The sequence below is a fragment of the Balaenoptera borealis genome (assembly GCF_965194805.1).
Source record: "Balaenoptera borealis genome assembly, chromosome: 19".
Classification (NCBI taxonomy): domain Eukaryota; kingdom Metazoa; phylum Chordata; class Mammalia; order Artiodactyla; family Balaenopteridae; genus Balaenoptera; species Balaenoptera borealis.
Window position 1 is genome coordinate 24,798,201 of NC_138878.1, and position 23,080 is coordinate 24,821,280.

The window sequence follows — 23,080 nt, forward strand, 5'->3', positions numbered from 1 at the left end:
CTTTCCATCTCCCTGTCTCTCCTGCACTCTCTTCTCTTCCCGCTCAGCATCCACACACACCCAACTAAGATCGAGTCGGGCACTAGAGTGGGATGATCTGCTTTCTGAAATTATAGAACTCACTGCTCAAAACTGTGATTTATGAGCATAGGAGAAGTGAAATATCTCCAATTGTTCTACTCCAAGGGGCATTCATATCTGAATGTATAAAGCCGGTAAATACCACAGTTATAGTTGAAAAGTGAAAGGGGGCATGGCTTCTAAAGTCAGATAGACAGCTTAAGTTCAGATCCTGGATTTCACTACCTGTCCAGCTGGAGTAAGGTATGTGTCTTCGCAGGGCTGTTGCTTAATATCTGGAAATTGGGGCTAAGAACAAGTTTTATTCCATAGACTTTTCACACAGATTATTCATTTATGTAAGAAGTATTTATTGTGTTCCTACTCTGACTAGATATTGCTCAATGGGCTGGTGATACAGCAGTGAACAAAACAGACAAAACTCTTGCCCCATTGGAGCCTACAGTCTGTTTAGAGGAGGCAGGGCCTCAAAAATATATAATATCCTACAATAAATATAGGAAAATACGGGGTGATGATAAATGCAATGAAGATGATGCATATGAAGTGCTTAGCAGCATGGCTGGAATGTAGTAAGTGCTCAGCAAATATTCAGGCATTCCGGGTGGTTTTCAGAGAAGCTTACGTGGTGGGAGGACAGTATCCATCATGAAATGAACATAGTCCTTATTCATCTTAGCCCTGGGCTGAAAACACAGAGACAATGACTGCCTTGAAGCAAGGGGGAATCAGTCAGCTGCCTGGACACAGGGAAACAGAGCACATTACTTCTCCCCTCTGTGCAGCCATGTACCCTCCAGCCCCCAAAGGTGAAAGTAAAGGCCATTTTGTTCTGCCCACAAAATAGTGTGTTCAGTGCCAGAGAAAAAGGAAGTTGTTATTTTACTCTGACAAGGTCCCTAATAAAAATAATATATAAGGATCTATTGATTTTTTTCACGGTCCGTTTTTTTGTTTTCCTTGAAGTTTTATGTTTACCATGCCCAAGTAAAAGGGGATTTATTTTAGACTCTGACACGTTCCATCAAGGAGTCATTTCAGAGGTTCCTTTGAAAATAAATGCATGGCAACAAGATGACCTGTACGTTCACATAATTGCACGCTAGCTGCAGGAAAGGGAAGCAAAGCCCAGTGAGGCCTGGGACTGTCTCTCCTATAAACAGGCAAGTAAAAGAGCAGCTCAGAGACATGAGAGGGACCAGCAGAGAATCCTGAAACAGAAGAACACCCATATGTAATTAAACAACAAAGCAAAGTGAGACTTGATATTTGGGAGGTTGCCCTATCTGTCCTTTTACAGGCCACCTCTAAAAAGTTCAGAGAAATGACAATATTAAATGGAGAGATGTGCACTTATACTTAATTTGTCTTTGGGGCCATTAGCCCCAAGAATAGCAGTGTTCGGGCTGTTTCATGCCTGATTGGCAACACCATGGAGTTACTCTATGAGCAAAGTCCAATTCATTTCTCCAATTTATGTCTTTTAAAACTCTGTGCTTACTGGTTCAATCTAACGGGGTATTTATAACACTGTAATTTCCATTTATTTGGTCTGTATCTGCCAGATTTATCAAATCATTTGGAGGGTTTAGTATTATGTAATTTTAGTCCTCCAGAATACAGCATAGCATGCCACTACCAACGGCAGATTGCTTTGGGGATAAAAAATATATACATCATTTTACAAATAATATATAGAGTTGTGTGTGTATATGTTTAAGTACTCATCACATATCGCCTTGGGATAGAAACAGGAAATAGCTGCAGCAGTTTGCTACAGGCTGAAGATATTTGTAAACCATGATTATAAATTTAACACATGCTGCAGGAGTCAACGCTTATTTGTGCTGAAGGCTAAAAGGGGCCTTGGGGGACTGCTGCTTAAGAGTTACAGGATTTCAAATAATCATAGTTGGTCCCAATTTTGTCTTACTAAGTCTACAGGCACAATTCCCATCATTTGTCCCCACCATATTTGCTTGGATTATCCCCCCAAAAGTCAAGAGTTCTTGGTATATCAAATAGTATCCTTGTGATACAGAGAGAAATTACCTGAGTATCACAGGGTTACTCTGAGAATGAAATAAGATTAAAGTGTCTAGCACATGGGAAAGTGATTGACAACTGATGGACATGTTTGAGGAATAGTAAGAATGCTCATATGTCTGGAATATAGTGGGTCCAGGAGAGCAAGGGGCAGAGAAAGAACTGCCTATACACATTTTGTAGTGAAGACTGATACATAATGGATACTGACTGGATGCTTTGAGGAAGGAATGAAGGAAGAATGCAGGGAAGATGAAAGGAAGGGAGACTGCTTATTATTGCCATGAGTTCAGATTATAAAATGTTAGAGCTGGTCTGTCTCACTTCCAGGCCAAGTCCATTTTGTTTCATCTCACTCTCACTACCCACACTCTTATGACAGCAGGCAGGAGGAAAGAGGAAGGGTTTTTGGTTTGTTCCATTGTTTATTAGTAATTCTAAGAGAGGGTAACATGTTTGAAATAGCACAGCCCTGTCCTTACATAGACAAGGGTTCTAATTCCATTTCTGTGACTTTCTAGCTAGATGACTTTAAACAGGTTCCTTTCTGAATTTTTTCTAAGATTGGGATAATAATTTCTGCACCTTAGGATCATTGTGGGAATTAAATGAGAGCCCTGAGTAGTATGAATACTTGCATCCCTAAAGAAGACAGACATGAGGCAAAGTGGCACAGTTACCTGCGCGCGTGCGCGCGCGCGCGCGCGCACACACACACACACACACACACACACACACACACACACGTTCCATGGAGTTTTCCCTTTGTGTCACTCCTCTTTCCTTCCACAGATGCTCCAAGCCTCCTACTTTACTCACAAATAGTCAGTAGCAGGGTGCATTGTTCTGAGCTTTCTGTTTTTCTATACATTCTTCAGTATCCCAGTTGTGCCTCATTTTTCATAAGGCACTCATCTCCAGATTTGGCAGGGCTTCTATATCCACTGAGATTACACAATCAAAATAAACTCAGGAATGTTTTTTTGTCTTATATCCCCTAGGAGTACTGAAATCTGAACAGATGTCGAGCCCTGAATGAACCCAGCCAATCCATTCTTGGAGGCCATTAGGGAAGGACTGTTGTTCCACAGCAGGATTCTGGCAAAGAGCAGAGAATAATCCTGCGTATCCCAAAAAGAACAATGGGGGGCTTCCCTGGTGGCGCAGTGGTTGAGAATCTGCCTGCCAATGTGGGGGCCACGGGTTCGAACCCTGGTCTGGGAAGATCCCACATGCCGCGGAGCAACTGGGCCCGTGAGCCACAACTATTGAGCCTGCGCGTCTGGAGCCTGTGCTCCGCAACAAGAGAGGCCGCGATGGTGAGAGGCCCGCGCACCGCGATGAAGAGTGGCCCCCGCTTGCCACGACTAGAGAAAGCCCTCGCACAGAAACGAAGACCCAACACAGCCACAAATAAATAAATAAAATTTAAAAAAAAAAAGTATGTGTCACATTAAAAAAAAAAAATTATTAAAAAGAACACTGGAAACTTGTTTTTTGAATCCTGCTGTCCCTGCAAAAACCTTTCAGTAATTTTTCCTTCTAGATAACACATCTCATTGATAAAAGTTCACTTCACATTGTGGTGGGTCATTAAAAGGAATTATTTATCTCTAATACAAATATTAGTTGTTTGCTTTTTTTTCTTCTTCTTGGTCACTAGAACATAACTGGTGCTTATTTTAAAATAACTTGATAAATGTAAAGAAAACATTTGGGAAATGTTTGCTTATTTGGATTGAAAACACTAGTATGTCTCAAAGTATACTTAAAAATTACTTAAAGTACTTGTTTAAATGGTAGAGTCATGGCCCCATAACCCATATGCAGATTCAAATCCAAGAATTTGGAGTCAAAAGCAGCACATTCCAATCATTTTCCAGGTGACGCCTATGTAGACTTCAGTTAGAGTTCCACTTATGGGTAATCAATGTGAATAATTCAGAAAGAATTTGGATCACATATAATTTTCCTGCTTTTCTAAGAGCCTGAAATCATTGCTAGTGCCGCATAAAGAAGGACACTAACCTTCACTGAGCCAGTGTTCTGCAAGGTGTCTGCTATGCAGAAGTTCATTTACTCTTCATAGAAAAGCTATGAGAAAAGCTTTATTATTCTTCCCATTTTCCACATGAGTCAATAGAGTCTCAGAGTGATTAAGCCAGTGAGAGGTCGGTCACACAGCTGGTTAGGATGCACCCTGGCCTGCCTCAGAGATAACTCTGGCCCCTGAGTGACTAAGTCCTATTTCTCTTAACAAATCCTTACACAGCACCCTTTAAAAAATAGGATGCTTGGTCCTTCATTTATGTTCATCAAACTGAGTTGTTTTCAGTAGTTACAAACTTTTATGACTTTTTTTCTGTTTATTACTGATAATATGCTTTTCCTACAGTGCCTTGGTAGTTAAACCCACATGTTACTGTCTGGCCTCTTAATAGAATGTACTTATTTGCACAATAAGTTCCCTGTACAGTTGTTTATTTCTTGGCCCAGCTGTAGATTAATTATAATGCCCATGTTTATGTTCTTACAGGTGCTGTTCTAAAATCATTTTTAAGTCAGTTATTAAAGATGTTAGATGACATAAAACAGTTGTTCTTTTTCTTTTTTATGAAAAAATCTCATTTAAAATTCCCAAGTTCTAACTCAAGGACAGAAATTAATTTCATGCTGTGAAGTTGGGGATAATTTATGGAATCTAACAAAGATAAATAAAACATTGTTTTTCCCTAAATACATGTGATTGTTTTAAGAAGTCAACAAATTCAATTAAAATTAAAAAAAAATGCTACTACACAAGTCCTGAAATAAAGGGACTGCTGTATTTAGGAAACTACTAAAGTTGAGTATTCCAAGTGCGATCTATTTGAGTTCAACCCCTCTTTTCACCATATGTGGCAAAAGACCTAAAATTGAGGTCCAATATTATGTGCTGTGTCTTGACATCTGGTGAAACTGAGACGTTCTTAAATGGCTTGAATACAAGTTTCCCTCCCCACTCTGCTCCAGTAAATAAGGCCCCTTAGACAAAAAATCCTCTTTATTGAAGAATCAAGTGCAATCCCTGAATATCAGGCTTTAGTCCTTTGGCAGCCCATGGAATTATCCAACCAAACCAATCACATACTCCCCACAGGAACTAGAGGGCACTCCATCCTTTTTTTTTTTTTTTTAAACATCTTTATTGGAGTATAATTGCTTTACATATAAAGATGCAGATGTAGAGAATGCACTCCATCCTTTTGATGCAACAAAGTCTGCCTCACACAGCTCCTGGTTGCTCACTCCTTTGCCAAGCACAGCCCTCATGTGGCCCCGCATGGCATGAGGTGTCCTCCTTCCCCAGGCTGTGAAACTAATAAACTAATCATCTCATCTGTCCAGCTACCTTGCTAATGCTTCAGCAAGAATCCCTCCCTCACCAAGGGTGTAAATAGAAGGCAATTAGAGCACCATGCCGTCCTTTGCACTTTTTATGTTCAGAACCTGCAACTTCTATGAATCTAGCTGGGATCTTCATGGTAGAAGAAGTTAATAGGGAATATCCATATTTTGAAAAAAGATTCTATAGGTCAGACTTGCTTAGCCAATATGGTGAGAAGCCTGTTTATTCAGATTGGCAGTAAAAGTCCAGAGGACACTGGAAGGGGAGTTTGGAGAGGAGTGACATGCCAGTTGGGGCTTTCTGCTAATATTACTCTTAAAGAATAACTTCCTCAGATCTTACTCTATCACTGCTGCCGCCTGTGAAAGCATCTGCTACATTTCTTATTACTGGAGAATTATGCAAAATAGACAATTGACATAGTTGTAAGGACACAAGGTATTTCAAAATGCACTAAAAATTACTGAAAGAAAAACTAAAAAGAAAGTAAAGGTCACTTATAACTTTACTATTTACAATTATATATGTTAATAAAAGGAAGTTCTATCCTTCTACTTAAAACCCCCAGCTCCAATGATGTGATGCACAGCCTTCCTTGTTTTTCTCATGCCTTCATAAACACATGTACACACATACATACATATCTGTTCTTTTATTTTTACAAAAGTGGAATCATTCTATTCACAAAGTTCAGCAAGTTGTTGTTTCTGTTGTTTTTCAGCTCACGATATATCACAGTTATATTCTCAAGCCAGTAAATATTAATAACTCATTATTTTTTTTTTTTTTTACTAATTGTTATTCCATTATTTTGGTGAACTACAATTTAACTACTACCCTACGTCAATGGAACATGCAGCTTGTTTTCAGTATTTTGCTGTTACAAATGAAATGCACAGACACTGAAATTAAATAAATTAAGATTTGAGTCCCACATCTGTCACTTACTAGGCCATCTTATCTTGGGTAATTTTCTTAACCTTTCTGAATCCCATTTTATTTTAGATAAAAAATGGGGAAGAAAATAACTGTCCAGCATTGTTGCAAGGATAAAATGCAATTACGTGCTTAAATAAACACTTATAATCTATGTAACAATTTAATAATTATTTAATAATAATCATCTGAGCATGATTTAGAAATCAGAGAACTACCATTAAATACCCTCGATATTTTGTTTTTTTAAATAGTTCAGACTTTCCTTAGCTTTAGCCATTGTGTAACTGTTATGTTTTTGCCATATTCATGCGTTACATTCACTCTTATTTATGAAACATTATATGTCAATTTATTTAAATTTTAAAAGTGAGTTGTTGTAGGGAAGAAACTTTATATTTCTGTCATGAAATTATGAATTTCCACATAATCACAATTTTGTAATAAACATAAATAGTAATAAAAATATTAAATACATTCTATATTAGTCAAGGTCCAGTCAGAAGACAGAAACCACAGTGGAAATTTGAACAGGAAAACTGTAATGTAAAGAAATATTAACTAGTAAAAGTAGTTAACTACTAAAAGAGACTTTTAATTTAAAAACAGTATTCTAACAGCAACTATAAGGAAAAGCTACCACTTCTAGGGCTGAGGGAGAATAATCAACGAAGGAGCTAAGCAAGTGGCAGAGCCCTGGCCTCCAAGGCTGAGATTCTGATCTCCTTGGATGCAGCCTTCTGGAAGGTGGAAAGGTTTGCTGGTGTGATTTGGGGCAGAGCTCGTGCACAGAAAGCCAGCAAATGAGGTGATCTGTGGACTGGAATTAGTCCACAGGAAGCTGTTCACTTGGGTGCCTAACAAACTTCCTGGAGAGCGAGTGCCACCGGGTCCCGCACACCACTGGCAGCCACAAGAGAGTGAAAAAAGAGGAATCAAGAAGAAAAGCCTTGTGGTACATGACTCTTTTTGAATTATGGTTTTCTCAGGGTATATGCTAACACATATATATGGACTCTAAAAAAAAAAAAAAATGGTTCTGAAGAACCTAGGGGCAGGACAGGAATAAAGACGCAGACGTAGAGAATGGACTTGAGGACACGGGGAGGGGGAAGGGTAAGCTGGGACGAAGTGAGAGAGTGGCATGGACATATATACACTACCAAATGTAAAATAGATAGCTAGTGGGAAGCAGCCGCGTAGCACAGGGAGATCAGCTCGGTGCTTTGTGTCCACCTAGAGGGGTGGGATAGGGAGGGCGGGAGGGAGATGCAAGAGGGAGGAGATATGGGCATATATGTATATGTATGGCTGATTCCCTTTGTTATAAAGCAGAAACTAACACACCATTGTAAAGCAATTATACGCCAATAAGGATGTTTAAAAAAAAAAAAAGAAGAAGAAAAGCCTTTCTGTGCTATGCTTTCCAGTATCCCTCTAGCATCCTCTGTGGAAGGAGTCCAACACTGCACCACCTGGCAAAGGAGAAATACAGGTTCTAGCTGAGATAATAAATCAGGACAAAGAAGGGTAGATTTGGAGCTGACAGGAGATTTAATAACTTGTGTACATGTTTTCCCTTTTTGTCTAAGATCATCTGATGTAATTCCAGGAGGGAATGACACCATGTTGAGAAACACTGACATAGAATATTGCATTTTGAATATAGTTTCACATTTATTATCACCTATCACCCTTATAAACTCTATGAACGTAGATAGTATTGATGGTCTAGATGTAACTCTATTTTATAGATTAGAAAACCAGAAAGCAACGCATTACCTAAGATCTCTTATTTAGCTACCGGTGAAACAAAACTCCTCTGTCCTGGTCTCCAATATGGCTTCTTGCTAGATATTTTACATTCTGAAGCAATGAAATGTAACATGCATGCTTCTCGGTTCTTTCAAAGAATTAACACTTTCAAAGCGTTTAGCTAATTTACTAAATCTCATCTAATTTCAAATTAGAGAACAGTAACCAGGCGTTCAGTTGGAACGGACTATAACACTTACATTAGATTTGAATAGATCATGAGAAAGATCTCATTTGGATGCCAGCTATCCTAGGGTGTGATTTTAGGTTTCAACTTTAACCACTGTTTTGCTGTGTGACTTAGGACAAATCACTTCCCCCTTTCTGCGAGTCTCATTTTCTTCATCGGTAAAGAATAAGGAGAATATTTATATATTCCCAAGCTTCCTTATAAGTCTATTATTTTGGAAGAAGGATCAGTGACCAGAGTTTGGCAATAGGCTTTGGGACACAGAGAATTTCATCAGCAATCATTCTACTCACTTCTTTCAAACTGTATAAACCTCATCTTTTCCAGGATAAAATCTAAGCATCTCAGTGTGATACACCAAGTTTCTAAGACTTGGCCCATATTTTTTATTCCAGCCTCCATATCCCATCTTTTTTTATTTTTGTACTACTCCAAATACCGTTCTAGTTCCATTTCTAATGGTTTCTTTGCATATTCCGACACTATAATGTCCCTTCCTCACTTCCCCACTTGAATAGTTATTCCTTGCTCTTCATCATCCAGCCCAGAGCTCATCTCCTCTAAGAAGCACGTCACCCCTCAGGCCTGGGCTCAGTGCTGTGTGTGATCCACCACAATGCTTTCCAAGTTTCTCATAACTCTAAACATTTGTCTGTGGATAAGTGGAAATTATTTAAATGTCCCTCTCACACATCTGAAGGCAGCAGCAAGAACATTATATTTTTATCTGGATCACACTGTATTAAAAATAAACTGAATGCTTAAAATTTTTCACTCCTTGGTTGTTCATACCTTTTCTACTTCCCACCACTTTAAGAAAACTTTGCAGAACATTATTTGTATTTACATGTGCCCCCAAAAGTCTGTGTTAATGTCTGATCAAGAGTTATCCAATCCAGGGCTTCCCTGGTGGCGCAGTTGTTAAGAATCCGCCTGTCAATGCAGGGGACACGGGTTCGAGCCCTGGTCTGGGAAGATCCCACATGCCGCGGAGCAACTAAGCCCATGCACCACAACTACTGAGCCTGTGCCCTAGAGCCCACGAGCCACAATGACTGAGCCCGTGTGCTGCAACTACTGAAGCCCGTGCACCTAGAGCCCATGCTCCACAACAAGAGAAGCCACAGCAATAAGAAGCCCGTGCACTGCAAGGAAGAGGAGACCCCACTCGCCACAACCAGAGAAAGCCCACGCGCAGCAACGAAGACCCAACGCAGCTATAAATAAATAAATAAATTAATTAATTAATTTAAAAAAAAAAGAGTTATCCAATCCAGGTGTCAAATGATTTATGTTGAAATGGTTTTCAGCATCCTTGGCCAAAGTCTCTGCATGTGTGGATCTAGGTGTTAGTAGCACTATAATATCAAAGTGTCATTTCTGGTCTGAAAATGCTTCACTTCAGCCACAAATGAATACTGTCGAAGGCGATTAAGTGTGTCACCTTACTAGATGAGGCTGTTCCCCCTGCTTGCCCTGCAGGGGTGCTCACCTAGGAGGGATGGAAAGGTAAGCAGGCAATCTGGCAGAGAAAAGAGTGAAGCAGACCCTTAGCCTACTCAGTGTTCAGTGCATGGTTTTTAAGTTAAGTTGAAGTCCAGCAGTTTGGCATTTCAGATATTGCTTAACTACCTGGAAATTGAATTAGACCCAAGTGCTGTTTTCTTAGTGACCCAGGAATTTCTTAGGTGAGAAAAGGGAAAAATAGGAAAACAAAAACAGAAGTCTGCTTCCAAATCTTCCCATGCTGAACACCATTCAGAATGGTTATTCCATATATGATTTGTATTAATCAAATGCGCTCATGTTATAAAGTTTAAGGTACTTGTGCTATAATTAGGCAGAATATAGTTTTCCTAGCCACAATCCCCAGCCCCACACATACATACTCAAAAGGGAGTCTCATTTTCAACCTTCAATAATTTTAGTTTAATGATTCTATGGTATTTATCCCTTCCTTAAATTCTGGGGTGTACAACTGGATATTTTTATTTAGAACTTAAGAGGATGTCTAGGGTCATAGGAAAACACAAAAAGATCTGTTGGATAAGTGGTTTATTTTAAGAAAAGGTAGAAAGTATATGACCTGAGTTTCTGTAATAAAAATTGCATTTCTTGAATACAGGCTTGGACCAAGAGTTAACAGACACAATTATTCCTGTAAGCAATGCTGTAATGTGGTGAAAATCACATGTATAATGGAAATTTGGTGAGTTAATCCTTATAACTTCATCTTTTGTGAAACATTCATTCAAATGAAGGTGAGAGAACTACAGGCTAGATTCCTAAAGTCCTTTCCAAATTAACTCCCCATTTTGTCGGTGAAGAAACTGCTACCTGGGGAAGTGACTGAATTTTCTAATGTCAGTTAGATGAGCAAGCTCAGGATTAACGCTGAGGTCTTCAAAGTTCCAGAGAGACACACTTTTGTGTGTTCTCGCTCTCTCTCTCTAATTTATAGGAGACTCAGCCCTTTCTATTAATTATTAACAAGACATAAAGTGCAAATTTATTAATTTAATTATAAAAATTGAGGCAGTTTGCACAGGTGTAAACATTAATACAAATTAAATATAAATACAGTAATAAAGTAAAATTGAATAAAGCAGGTATAATGTCAATATACAACAGGCTTATTATAAAGTGTGATTCAATTGTTCAATCAACAAAAACTTGGCTCTGGGCATCTACTGGCAAAAAAAAGTTAAACTAAAAGTACTTCAGTGTTTATAAAATAAACACCAAAAGGTTTAGTGAAGGAAGCGCTGAATTTCTTAGTTCTAAAACCTGACAGACGGACTTCCCTGGTGGCTCAGTGGTTAAGAATCTGTCTGCCAATGCAGGGACATGGGTTTGATCGCTGGTCCGGGAAGATCCCACATGCCATGGAGCAAGTAAGCCCCTGCGCCACAACTACTGAGCCTGCGCTCTAGAGCCCGCGCTCCACAACAAGACAAGCCACCGCAACGAGAAGCCCGCGCACTACAATGAAGAGTAGCCCCCGCTCACCACAACCAGAGAAAGCCCGTGAACAGCAATGAAGACCCAACGCAGCCAAAAATAAATGAATAAATTTATGAAAATAAATAAATTAAAATTAAAAAAAAACCCTGAGACACATTTTGCAGTTTTCAGTCTGGCATGTAAGGAGTCTGGAAGTCATCACTTGTATCCTACCAACAAGAAAATAAGTTGAACACACTGAAAATCAACAATTCTTCTTCGGTCCAGCAAAGAACTGATGTCACAAGGCAAACTTCTGCCTCCCAGATTGGAGAGAGATAGGTGAATGCAGAGAATCACAACTCACTAGAATAAAACCCCAAGAGTATAAACTTTCACAGGAACCATTACCAGAGTAGAGAAAAACGACACCATAAATTGCCAGATTGTTAGAGGCTCCATGTGCACAAGCTTGAGAATTAAGAACTCCAGGGGCCCAGTCTTGGAGGAGCTCCTATATTTCTGTGAGTTTTACTCCAGGAGCCTTACCAGGTTCTCACAGTGAAGATCTGAAGGATGAGGGAACAAGTTATCATTCTGAAATAGAACTTATTTTACCAGAGCCTAACCAACCTTGGGGAAGAGAAACATCCAACTCCAACTTCTGCTAGCCTTCCTATCATATCAAAGGGGGAAGAAAGAAGCATTTATGAGGATCACAAACCAAGGGCACAAGTTCACTAAAAGACCAACACCTGACAATAAGACTGTAGAATGTGTCCCCCTCTACACAAACACACATACACACACACACACTACTACTACTACCACATCAATAGAGCTTCTGTACAATAGGAGAAACAAAATCAAGAACATCAGAGGAAATTTTAGCTTCTGATCCTTTAGCAAACTGTAAAAGCAGCCTAACTCCTAGTCAAATAAGCATAAAACCTCACACTAGCAATTTATTTACCTCAGATCCTTTTGCCTAGTATATCATGTAGAAATTTCAACAAAAAATTAAAAAGTATAATAAAAAACAAAAAAATACAGTTTGAAGAGACAGCACAAGAAACAGCACCGGATGAGATATGGCAGAGATGCTGAAATGATCATACTGAGAATTAAAAAATTTTTTGACTAATATGCGAAGGGCTATAGTGGAAAAAGTGTACAACATGCAAAAATGATGGATAATGTAAGCAGAAAGATGGAAAGGCTAAGAAAGAACCAAAAAGAAATACCAGAAATAAAAACACTGTAAAAGAAAGGAACAGTGCCTTTGATGAGCTCATCAATAGACTTGACACATCACAGGAAAAAATCAGTGAGCTTGAAGAAATATCAATGGAAATTTCCCAACGTGAAATGCAAAGAGAAAAAATGTATATATAAATGACAGAATCAAAGAAACAAGAACTAGGGAACAATTACCAAAAGTTAAATCAAACCACAAATCCAGGAGGCTCACAGAATACCAAGAAGGATAAATACCAAAATAACTATTATACACCTAGGTGTATCATATTCAAACTGCAGTAAATCAAAGACAAAGAGTAAATCTTGAAAAAGGTAAAGAAAAAACAGACAAACAAAATAACACCTTACCTATAGAGAAACAAAGATAAGAATTACATTGGACCTCTCTTCAGAAACCATGGAAATAAGGAGAAAGTGGAGTTAAATATTTAAATTGCTGAAAGAAAAAAAAAATCCATAATTCTGTATCCAGTAAAAGTATCCTTCAAAAGTGAAGGAGAAATACTTTTTCAGAAAACAAAAATTGAGAGGATTTGTCACCAGTAGACCTATCTTGCCAGAAATATTAAAAGAAGTTCTTCAGAAATAAAGAATATAGGTCAAAAACCTGAATCTACATAAAAGAAAAGCACTAGAGGAGGATTAAATGAAGGTAAAATAAAATATTTCATTTTTATTGTTTTTAATTGATCTAATGGACGACAATTTGTTTAAAGAATAATAACAAGAAAACATTTGGTGATTATACCTATGTATAAGTGAAATAAATGACAAAAATTATAAGAGGTAGAAATTGAGAATACTTTGTTATAAAGTACTTGCACTTGTTATAAAGCACATGTCAAGGGCAAGTACAAAAGCAAATAAAAAGAGTAAGTATAATTGATGTGATGAGAGGTGAAAAAATTAGGTTACATAAGATGTAACCATCTTTCTGCCAAAGATGGCAGAAAACAAGTGGAGGACAAAAAAAGGAAGGAATAAGGGCAATGAATAGAAAACAGTAAAATAAATAAATAAAAGTTATATAAAAAAAATCAGTTAAAATATCAATGGTCTAAATGCACCAGTTAAAAGACAGAGACCCTCTGCCTCTGGATTAAAAAAAGATAAAATTGTATGTTATGTACAAAAGAAGATAAAATTGTATGTTATATACAAGAAACATATTGTAAATATAAGACACAAATAGATTTAAAATGAAGAGGTGGAGGAATCGGTACCATTCTGACATTAATCAAAGGCAAGTTGCAGTATCTAGATTAATGTCAGACAAAGTGAACTTCAGGGCACTGAAGATTATCAAGGATTGAGGAACATTACATGATGATAAAGAGGTCAACTAGCCAAGAAGAAAAAACAATCCTTAATAGGTATGCACCCAACAGTGGAGCATCAAAACACATGGGGCAAACGTGCAGTTGATTGAACTGCAAGGAAAAATAGATGAATCGTCTACTACAGTTGGACGTTTAAATACCCGTCTATCGGTATTTGGCAGATTCAGTGCACAGAGTATCAGTAAAGGATACAAGAGAGCTGAATGACACCAATAATCAGCTTGATCTAACCGACACCTATAGAATCCTTCATCCAGCAGTGGCAGAACCCACATTTCTCTCAGTTCTAACAGAATATTCAACATAGACTACATTCAATAGGCTATACAACATACTTGAACACATTTAAAGGACTAGAAAGTGTATGAAGTGTGCTTTCAGACAATTATGTGTTTTAACTAGGAATCAAATCAGAAAGATAATTGCAAAACACCAAAATACTTAGAGATTAAACAGCACACTTTGAAATAACACATGGATGACAAAAGAAGTCCTAAGAAAAAATCTGTAAATATTTTGAAATAAATGAAAATAAAAATAATAAAAATTTTCAGGGTGCAAGAGAAAGCAGTGCTTAGAAGGAGATTTATCATTCATTCTGTCAATGTAAATGTTTCACATTTATTGATTGGTGTGATTTTGAACCATCTTTTTTATCCAGGGATAAATTTCACTTGATCATTGTATATGGTCCTTTGAAATTGCTGTTGAATTCAGTTTGCTAGTATTTTGCTGAGGAATTCGGCATTTATGTCTGTTAGGGGTATTGGCCTGTAATTTTCTTTTCTTACACTGTCTTTGTCTTGCTTTGATGTCGGGGTAATACTGGCCTCATAAAATGAGTTTGGAAGCATCCCCTGCTTTGCAGTTTTTCTGAAAGAATTTGAGAAGGACTGAAATTAATTCGTTAAATGTTTGATAGAATTCACCAGTGAAGCCATCTGGTCCTGGGCTTTTCTCTGTTGGGAGGTTTTTTGATCCTTTTCAGGTCTGTGGCATTTGTTGTAATTTTCTCCTCTTTCATCTGATTTTATTAATTTGGGTCTTCAACAAACATTTCTTCAAAGAATACATACAAATGACCAACAGGATAATGAAAATACTCAAAATCATTATCAGGGAACTGCAAATCAAAACCACAATGAGATACCACCTTACATCTCTTAGGATGACTATTATTTTAAAAAATAAAATAAAAAAGCACTGGAGAGGATTTGAAGAAATTGAAACCCTCGTCAACTACTGGAGGGAATGTAAAATGGTGAAGCAGCTATGGAAAAACAGTACAGAGGTTCCCCCCTGCAAAATTAAAAATAGAACTACCATATGACCCAGCAATCTCACTGCTGTATATATGCTCAAAAGAACTGAACTCAGGATCGCTAAGGGATAGCTGCACTCCCATGTTCATTACAGCCTTAACAATAGCAAAGATATGGAAACATCCTAAGTGTTCATGAATAGATGAATGGATATGTACATACAATGGAATATTACTCAGCTATGAAAAAGAAGGAAATCCTGCCATTTGCAACAATATGGATGAACCTGGAGGACATTATGCTAAGTGAAATAAGCCAGTCACTGAAGGACAAAATACTGAATTATTCCACTTCTATGAAGTAACTAAAATAGTGAAATTCACAGAAGCTGAGAATACAATAGTGGTTGCCAGGGACTAACGGGTGCGGGAAATGAGTTGTTCAACGGGTATAAAGTTTCAGTTACCCTACATGAATAAGGGCTAGATATCTGCTGTACAACATAGTGGCTATAGCTAACAATATGGTATTGTGCAATTCAAAATTTGTTAAGAGGATAGATCTCACATGAAGTGTTCTTACCATTAAATAAACAAAAAAAGAGACACAAGCAGACATGTTGTATATGTCTATTACCATGATCATGTTGATGGTATAATGGGTGTTTGCACATATGTAAAACCATCAAATTGTATACCTCACATATGTACAGATTTTGTGTATCAATTACACATCAATAAAGCTGTTAAGAAAAAGGGTAGTTATAACATCACATGCATACATTAGAAAAGAAGAAAGATCTCAAATCAATACTCTAAGCTTCCACATTAGGAAACTATAAAAATAAAAATTAAAATGTGTATCATGAGCTATTAAGTCCTCTCTTATACAACTGTATGATCCCAATTCTAGCATCCTCAAGATCCAGTCCCATAAAACTCTCCTTTTTTCTGCTGGTACATGCTGGCTAGATCTTGCACCTCCTTTGGAGTATATTCCCTTTCTTCCCCTAGCAGGCCCAGGGGAAAATTATGTTGTGACATGATACAGTTTATATTGGTCTGATGGTCAAGAGGGAAGTTAGAGTAGACCCTTAGACGTATTATTTTTATGGTCCTGCTGGCAAAGTCCTCTGCAGTTTTGTCAAGAAAGAGTAGAATTCTTTCCTTAACAGGGCACGATGGATCATTTCTACATATTTCTATAAGTCCAGAGCATTGTGAGGCATCTGAAGATTCAAGATTTGGGGTGCATTAACCAATATGTCCTCATCCTATATCTTTAGAGCATCCTAGTCTTCCAAACCAAGACCCTGATCCTGGCATAACAGACTTTGGGAGCTGGAGATTAACTTCCTCTAATATTCTGCTGTTCTTTTAATTAAGTCCTAGGCTTGACCTGAATTATTTTCTGCTCCTTGATTGCATGAGATGAGAGTTTCTCAATATCATTCTAACAATGTTTTCTGGATTCAAACTTAGTCCTTTATCCATCTAATTCCATTGTCCTATAATTACTACCCCTATCCCTCAATTTCTCAAATACCTGAGACCCTGCCCTTGCCAGCACACATTCCTTCACTAATAGCTTATCCATTTTTACCACAATTGAAAATTTCTATAGAAATTTCTATAGCATATAGCATATATGCATATAAGATATAGGATGGTGCTATATGCTAAAGGAACTATGCATACCCCATGTACTACTAGTAATGGGCTGATTATTGCCAGGTCTTTGGTGGTTAGTCCAGTTCCAAAATCCTTTGGCAGAACCTGTTTCTTCCTGGCACCACCTGCCTTAGGTCAGGTTCTGGGAGACAGATTCTAAGAAGAACATTTGCATGCAGGAAGTTTACCGGAAAGCGATGGAAGTATGAGCAGACAGAAGGCTTGAGCAATTTAATTGCAATGTATTCACAGCAACAGTATCGCCTGATTCCACGGGGAGCTCTGGAGTTGGGATGAGCTTTCAGAGTTGTCATGCCTTGAGGCAAAGAAACCAGGCATTTTTACTCCCATAATGACCAATCAGTGGATATTTGAGTGTCCTTGGGCAAGCGGTATGACCATGAAAGCCCATCTTTTGGGCTGAGGGCAAATTCCCAGAGACAAATTCAGCTGTCAGCTGACACCACTCCAGGTAGTTGTGAGAATGAGTGTGTCATTCCTGAAGGGAGATCTGTATATAACCACTAGACTATCTTGTCAGATTCTTTACCGTGCCTGTTTAACTGATACTTAGTTTTGTATAGAGACATTAAAAATTAGATTATATTTGCATGTGCAATATTTATATTTTTGGACAAATAACTTGACATCTCCAGGAATCAAAATTTCCATATGAAATATAGAAACGTTAGTATCTTCTCTAACCTACTTGCCAGCACATTAATGCAGGGAAAAATGAAATCACAGAGCAAAGATTTAAAAACTGTAAGAGTACCTAAAGATGACTCATGTAAGCTACTTTTGCTTAAGCCTGAATCCATGCCTGTTTCTCATGTCCTCATATAACATGGAGTCAAAAGTTGTTATCTGGGTGAAATTTGATGTATAAAATTTTCCTTGAAAAGGAAGGATGTAAATATTAGATGAGACGTCATGTTTTTTCATGTTGGTAAATATCAGCACATATTTTACTTCTACTGTATCAGGCAAAGACCCAGTGGAAGATATACACAAGTACATGGACATAACCAGCCAAAAGATCCATGCCGGCAAGCAACCAACAGATTAGAGCTTCCATCTTACCCTCAGGGAAACTGCTGAAACCACCGATTCAGGAAATTACCAGACAAGGCATTCTGACACACTGAACAAGTACCTAAAAAAGAACTCTTTTTTTTTTTTTTCCTCTTGACTTAGAGGTCAAAACAAAACAAAACAAGTGCCCTCCTCCAATCCACTCCAGGCCATTAAAAAATAAGTAAAATAAAATTGTTCCATCCCATGCCAAGTTATGCAAGTGTTAGAGATGACTCAGAACTCAGAATCACCCACACTGCTTGGGTAGAATGCCAGCAAAGCAGATGGAACAGCTTGTAAAATATCTTCAGATGGTCCCAACCATTTATTGCATCTGCTTTTATGATGTGAATAAATGGGAAAAAAATGTCTTTGGCTTTGTAGATTTTTTATTGGTTTCAGAAATCAGGTTATGTCATTTTAAATCTGTCTGTGGAAGAAACTTCGCTTAATTAAATCCTCCCAGTAAAGATTGGATTTAAACTTCCAGTGTTGACTGTATTGTAGTGACGTTGTTTACAGAAATCTCTGAGAGATTTGCTTTCAAGATCATCTGTTCCTTCTGATGAAGCAGGCTTTGCTGACACATCTGCTGGCCATCTTTTGATCTTGAAAGGGACTGGCCTACGGAACAAAGCCATTCCTAGAGTATGACAGGGCAGTAAGATGGAAAGACAGATATTACTGACATGGAACCTCTGATTAATTAGTATTAATATGTATTTATGTTAGGACTTCTTGTTATGAGATATGATCATATTTTTTCTTTGTTTAAGTCCTTTTGCACTGAGTCCACTGTTACATCTGAATGGATACACAAAGGTAAAGGAATGTACATTAGAAGGCATTATTTGTAATGGATGTTTAGGTAGAAATGGTATTGAGCAAAAACACCTAAAAACCTGAGCTACAGATTATACTCTACCCTTTATTAGCCATGTGACTTTGTATCAGTTACAAACTTCCCTTGCTTAAATGGGGATAATATCTTGTAGAAATTTTGATAAAAAAATATAAGTGAATGTGAAAAAGAACCCTGAAATTATTAGAGGTACTACATAATATGCTATCTAAAATGTAACTTTCCAAGAGTTTATACTAAAACTTTAACACAGAGATTTGTGCCAAAAGAATGACTCCCATGTGTGATATGTGTGTTCGATGACATGATTTCACATAAATAAGTGAACTGAAGCTTTTATGCCACATCAACAGTCACCAGCCCTTCATACATACTAATACAATTGGAGGTGATAACTTTGATTGGAAAAATTAAACACAACAGACAAGTAAACAAAAATTTCCAGAACAATGTCTACATTACAAAATCACCCTCAGGACATTAGGGAATTAAAAACCCTTCATTTATAAAAATCATGGTGGCCTGGTAACTTTGATGGTTTGCATTTTGATTTTTCATTAAGAAAAAATGACAGCAAATTCTTAAACTCTTCCAATTAGCTGGTGTAAACGGGATGAATTTATCTCAAGGGAATGTTTGTCAAATTTTTAAAGCTAAATTACCAGGCTTATCTAAAGAATCACTTTTTTTTAAGAAATGATAAACTATAAGAACGAGTAATCAACATCATTCCATTCAAATTACTCACCAGATGTCTCAAAGTTGACCCACACTTTAAGGTAAATAATAAAGCTGGCATAATACATATTTTTAGGTAATTTTTATTGACTTATAGAATGTCAGTGATGGGAAATTTAGAATAAAGTTTATTCACACACAACACCATATTTGAACTTAGCAAAACTAAGGCTTAGAAAGGATAAAACTCACCATTTATTGGTGACTTATCGTGTGGAAAGGACTTGACACCCATGATCGAAGTGAATCCTTGTAACAGTTTATGATATCACAACCATTATCCTAGTCTTACAGATGAAGACAGTCAGATTAAATAACTAATTCAAGATCACCCAGCCAGTAGACAGGAAAGAAGAAACTCAAGCTCACAGCTATATGACACAAAGTTCAAGGTCACAGCCATTACTCTATGCAGCCTTGGAAGTCAGGAGAGTTGGATTTTAAATTAAAGGGAGAAGACTCAGCTGTTTGAATCAGAGGTGTGGGCTTAGATGCTCTCTCTGTGTCACTTGATGCTGAGCTTTGTGTTTCTCCCCCATGTTTGTTGGATTGAAATAGGACTGAAGAGATAACCACTGGCTTATAAAATTCTAAATTAAGACAGAAAAGCTACAAATTTCCTAGAGGGACTGAAATACTTTATTCATACTTATGTTAGTGAGGAACTATCTGGCACATGTTGGTAAAGCCCATGGTGAAATCAGATTATCCATGTGAAATGTTTTAACCAGATGCTTAATAATGGGTTACATCTTACATGGAATGTTAAGCTCAGTAACTTTTTTGTCATGTTGATTTCACAATTTGGCGTTCAGTCATTGCAGACACTGGAAACAACAATAGAGCAAGAGCTAACCCAGCCAGCTGACTCTTTTGTATTACTCAGGTACTTTGGTAAAGGCATGGAGGTTCAGTGTTTCATAAAATTGAGACACAGGTCCAAAGCTTACTTCAATTGCTTTGTTCAACAATATCATCAATAATAATAGAATTTGGGAGAGCTTAGGAGGTCCAGGCTCTGTGCTCAATATTTTAGGACATTGGCTTACTGAAATCTTACAAGGTAGGGACTATTGTTACCCCATTTTACAGATGAGAAACACAGTTACAGAGTTTACACAACTTGCGTTCAGTCACAGAGTCAATGGAGTCAAGATTCAAGCCCAAGCCCATTGTGTGTCAGTGCCTGAGCTCTCAACCACTGCACCATTTTTTGAAAATTATAAACATCATGTGGAATATTATTGCAATTCTGCTCTTGCTAATATTTCTGTTTCCTGTCATTATCTTATTTGATTCTCACAGCAACTTTGTCGAGGAGGTATGATCAACTGCATACAGCAGACAAGGACGCTGAGGGTCATAGGACTGAATGTATCCATATAATACACCTACTGATGCCTGATATCCCATAGAAAGATAATGGGAAATGAACGTCCGTCTCTTTCAAACAAATCTCCATTTTTTTTTTCCCTCGTAGAAAAAAAATGCACATACCACACACACACACACACAGAACATTATTTTGGATACATTTTTATAAGCTATACATTGTAATTATGTAAATGAAATTGTCATAAATTTTAATCATGCTAAAAATGCTCTTTTTTTTAATATAAGAAACAGAGGAATAAATACTCATTAACACTGAAGGCCTCAAGAACTTAAATGAAATTTTACTTTGAGATAGGAAATTGGTATAAAAAGAAGGATGCATTAATTACACTATCCACTCTTCCCACCCTTCTCCATTAAAAAGTAATTTGTACAAGTAGTCATCTTTAAAGCCAAAAGTAATTTTAGAGGAAAAATAAATTATATACTGTTTAGACTTTTAAAAGTATCAAGCCTCACCAAGTCTGTAGGTATGTATGAACTCTCCTCTCAGCCTAGAGAACCCCCTCTGTCCTACTGGGTCTCTGGAGTATTGAGGGGGTGGGTAGTGGCAGAAAAAATTGATTATGCTTTGTGTATTCACTTATGTATGTTTTTGCATGTGTATACAGACATAGGCATATACATATACATGTAGAGTCATTTACATAAATACATATTTTGTGGTATTCTTGTGTGTTGTAACAATTAAATAAATTTTGTGTCCTAAGATCTTTCATCATAGTGAATACTCAACATTCTGGTTCCCTTCAGGCAAATCCTTCATTCCAGGACAACCTGTAACTGCTTTCAGGTTGTGGCTACATTTGTTTAGTTAAAAATAATTGAATAGCTCTGTACAACTTCACAGCTATCCTGGCCAGGAACTGGCAGAGCCAGTAATGTATAAAAATGCACAGGATACATTTCTTTGTTAGAAGGAACATCAGCCTCTTTCAACCTAATTCAGTTAATTAGGTGATTCATTACCCCTTGACTTATATTGCTTTTATATCCAGGGAAACTCAGAGACATGACCACTAGTACTAACAATAAGAGCAGAAAAATTAGTACCACATATAATAAGCTAATACTAATGATAGTATTTAACAAGTAGCCATTTATATGGGCCAAGTTCAGTGCTAAGGGCTTCATATCTATTCTTTCTTTTCATGCTCACAGTAAGCCCAAGAGGTAGATACTATTATAAATAACTTTCTGATAATGACATTGGGTTTGGGGAAGAATGAGTAATTGGCTCAAAGCTACACTGTCACTGAATGTCTACATTCTGATCCAGAACTTGCCAACTTTCCAAACTCCCTGAGCCCTCAGATTAACCCACTTTCTCGTGGTTGGTATCTTCCATTTCTTCCTCCACATCTACTCCCCACACATCCACACCCTACCCTGTTCCAAGAGGAGCTGACCTAGGTGTACTCAGCCAAAGCCCCCCGTCCTGTGCTTGCTGTTAAATCCAGCCCACCAGGAGCACCAGAAAAAAGGCAGAGAGGAAGAGCAGAGAGAAGGCAGGCTCTTCATTTTCTTGCCTCCACAAGTTGCTTCAGGCTAGCTGTGATCTGTCCGGTGACTCCTTCTGCCCAGAATTCTCTACCCGCAGATCTGGAAAACCATTCCTTCCCTCACTCCTCGAGAACTACAGGTACTAATTCCAAGGTTCTTTATTGTCCTCTGTGGTTTCCTTCACCAGCCCACACCTTTGAAAATGGTTCTCTTCAAGAGTGTGAAGAAAAGGGAACCCTCCTACACTGTTGGTGGGAATGTAAATTGGTGCAGCCACTAAGGAAAACAGTATGGAGGTTCCTCAGAAAACTGAAAAGAGAGTTGCCAAATAATCCAGCAATCCCTGGGCATATACCCAGACAAAACTATGATTTGAACAGATACATGCACCCCTATGTTTATAGCAGCACTATTCCCAATAGCCAAAACATGGAAACAACCTACGTGTCCATTGACAGATGAATGGATAAAGAAGATGTGGTATACAATGGAGTAAGGTATAAAAATGAACTTATTTAAAAAACAGAAACAGACTCATAGACTTCGAAAACAACCTTATGGTTACCAAAGGGGA

At 37.7% G+C, this 23,080-nt stretch overlaps 1 long non-coding RNA gene across 1 annotated transcript; it reads right to left on the minus strand.

Moving 5' to 3' along the window:
* Positions 1 to 2,856: 2,856 nt before the first annotated feature.
* Positions 2,857 to 22,922, minus strand: LOC309616495. The gene is made up of 3 exons (XR_014237498.1): positions 16,950 to 22,922; positions 3,618 to 16,890; positions 2,857 to 3,277 (listed from the first exon to the last, which is right to left on the minus strand). It is a non-coding gene; the product is annotated as an uncharacterized lncRNA (long non-coding RNA).
* Between the last annotated feature and the right edge of the window lie 158 nt (positions 22,923 to 23,080).